We start from the raw sequence: 3480 nt of genomic DNA on the forward strand, positions 1-3480 counted from the left end.
CTTTCGGGACCTTGAGAAAATGTATTTTCAGGAGTTGCTTATGGAGGTAGGGGTTTTAGCCGCAAGCCTTGCAGCTGGCTCTGTTTGTCCAGGTGTTGGAGGGAGCGGTGGTCTCCCAGAGCCTTGGGCCAGCGTCGGGTTTTCGCACCAAGGAAGCTTGAGGCGCTGTCACGCGCTTCCCGCTTCCACAAGAAGACTCGCTCCCTCCATACATAAATACTTTAGGGGAAACATACAAATCCTCATTGTTCAGAAATAAGCCAGCCGGGGAGGCCTACCAGCTCCCCTTGGCCAGGCAGAGCAGGGCAGGGAAGGAGGGAGGAAGGGAGGCGGGGGCCGTACGGATCCGGTGTCACGTTGCAGATTCCCACTAAAGATAAAGAAATGTGATCTATTTTTCAGAACAGCAAGTGGATGGGAAAGAACCTTGACAACACAAAACTCATTTACTAATGGACTGGTTTTGGGTTTCTCTTCTCTGGGTCTGCAATTCGCCCTGCCTGAGTTCCCGGCCTATTCAGTCCTTGCGCGGAGCTGCGTCCCCCAGGAGGCAGGTGGGCGGCAGCACCGGCGCCGCGCGGGCCCTCGGAACTGGAGTTCCCAAGGGTCGATCAAGGGCACCGGGAGTTTCCGACTAAGCAGAGGAAAAAGATGAATACTGTCACTTCAGCCGGGCTTGGAGTCTCCTCACAGCCTTAGGGCGATGACACTACTTTATTGAAGAAACACCTTCTGATGCCCGTCCATTCCAAAGATCTGTAGGTAGAGTAGGATCCCTGCTGTCGTTCCTGATGACAAAGGAATTTCAGGAAGCTGGCCTGAAGCCCCAAAGCATGTAGCTCCAAGCCAGAAGGGAAGCAAGTGAGTCCCGGCTAGAGATTTTTGCATCAAGGCCTGTGTCAAACCAGCGGAGAAGCTTCAGCAGCTCCTCACGGTTTTGCACTGAACTTTCCAGCGACCAATTATGCGCACAGGGCTGTTACCTGCACAGAAAAGGCGCAGAAGAGCCAAAACCCGGCGTCGGGCGCCCCTGGCCGGCCGCGCTAACCTCGGGAGCCGCGGTGCGGAAAGAGCGGCAGCTGGCTGGCTAGAGTTCTTGTTCCCTTTAAATCTCCAACGCATCTCTGTTTTTTTTGGTGCGATTTGCATTGACAGCAAAGGTTTTATGTTACCAGAACAACTCAAACCTTTTTGTGTGCGATTTAAAATGGATCATTTGGTTTATGTGGTTTGTAAATTCATGTCATTTTATCTCTTTTAGTGGCTTTCAGTGAAAGGTTCCATTTTGGGAAACTTTATATATCGGAGACAATAATTAACATTTATAACAATTGGTTCTCCTATCCAAAGAATCTAAATAGCAGGTAGGCTGCTTGGTATAAAGCTCCGCAGCGTTTTTCCTTTCTAGTTTCCCGATCGATTTGATTAAACGGGAGGAAAAGGAGTAGTGGGCCAGAGCACGGTCTCCAAGGACTTCCTCTACCCCAGTGCCTGCAGTCACAGCAGCATCCACACGGTCGTCTCCTCAGCGTCGCCAACATCCAGTAGGTCCAGGTTCCTTCTGAGGAGAGATGAAAAGAAGTGGGCAGGGAGGTCTGGAGGAAGCCGGAAAAAAGGTGGTCCTATTGGTGTCTAATTGCCAACTCTCTGCTCTCTGTCATCCCCTGTAAATTTATACCTGCCCTTATTTGTCAAAGCTATGCCTCATTTCCTTATACAAAATTGTTAATTACAAAGCACATCCCAAACTCACCATACCGTTTGTCTTTTAAAAGATGTGGCTGTGCTCCCAGACCCTCCCCTGCTCCCGTTGTAATTGTGCGCGCTTGCTCCAGACTTTAGGGTATTAACTGATTTTTAGTGGCGGGTTTAAGCCTCCGTTCCGGTCCTCACACAGCTGCCATGTCAATAAGGACTGTTCCAAGCAGAGACATTCCTTCTGGCAGGACACTGTAGCTCCTTAAGACTTCATCTGAAACATCATGCGCACTAAAATAAAACAGGGAGGGAAAATTACCAGACACATGGCCTTGGACTCAGCAGTGCCAGGCTTCCAGTTTAGAAAATAAGTCATTGGGCACACAGCGTAGCAGGGGCTCTTTTGAAATAACACACACCCATTAAATGTATTTTTAAAGTAATCCTAAATGTAATGAAATGTTACCATTTGCTTCCAAGGTTTAATTGCAGTTTTAAAGGATGCAAAAAGCATTGTGTGAGAGTTCAGGGAAGACTTAGCTCTCTTTCTACCTGGAATTTCCCAAGAGGCAGCCGCAAGGTGGGCACTCTTTATGACTTTAAAAATGTACATTGCAGGGTGCACTTGCTTGGTTGCATTTAAAACCATATAAATAATACAGAGGGAAAGCCACCCAGATATTTCTCCTCCCACTTACATCTCAATATGCAGAAGGTTTTGTGGTGCTGGGCTCTTTTGCTGATAGAATCAAAACATATTTAAAGAAGACAAGCAAGTTTAAAGAGCCTGGAGTTTGTTCTTCACCATCCCTAAGAGGGCACGTTGAAATCAAAAGCATTTTTGAAGTGTACTTAAAATTCTGTTTTGCACTTATCTAATCAGAGATAAGTATAGTCATAAAGTCACTCTCCTTCTACCATTTGGCTCCCCTTATCTCCACGCATTGTTCTTATCGCCTGCCAGTCCCAGCTACTGACAATAGATTATCTCTGTTTAGAGAGGCTAATTGTTTTCAAAATCTTTTAAATAATTGCTTTGGAACAAGGTGTGCAAATGAGGCTTGAGATAATTACAGCTTCATTTGTTTGTGCAGTTTTACTAAGCATTCTCCACACATAAACAAAATAGCAGATGATGGGACTTGAATTGCACGACATCTCTCCTTGCCTGGCAGCAAAATAGGCCAGCATTGCAATACACACACACACACACACACTTCTTTATTTAATCTTCTTGGAGCCACTGTCGTCCTCGCTTTGAGGGCAGTGTCCCTTTCATAGCTGGGCAAGGATTATGTTACAACCGGACGGTTATTGGAGCCGGGCACAGTTTTTATTTAATTTACACCCTATCCAGCGCCTTTGGTCCGAAGTTCCCAAAGCATTTTTGCTAATAGCAAGTAAAGCTTCTCGGTATTCCTCAGTAGCAGAGGTGGCAATAGAAAATGCAACTGTGCAGATGGGGAAACTGAGTCCAGAAGCTTGCCTGCTTAAATCATAGAACTTTAAGATAACCGAAACACGACTGGTGCCTCGGAGTCTATCTGTTCAGCAAGTATGTTCTAAACAGCTCCTTTCCGGGTTCCAAATCAGGGCAGTCCTTTGAGAATGAGGGAAACGCTGTCTAGCTGGGAGTACTTGTGCCCTTTGGCGGGTGTGGGGTGTTGGGGACAAGAAGGAGGGATGAGGAAATTAGGTTTGGCTCCTGGAGCTGAAGCAACCCAGAAAGAAGCCGCTTTTCCAGCGGCTGCGGGCCCGAGGCCTTGTCTGCCGCTTGAGTGT

The sequence above is a fragment of the Tupaia chinensis genome, unplaced genomic scaffold, assembly GCF_000334495.1.
Source record: "Tupaia chinensis unplaced genomic scaffold, TupChi_1.0 Scaffold000133_1, whole genome shotgun sequence".
Lineage (NCBI taxonomy): Eukaryota > Metazoa > Chordata > Mammalia > Scandentia > Tupaiidae > Tupaia > Tupaia belangeri.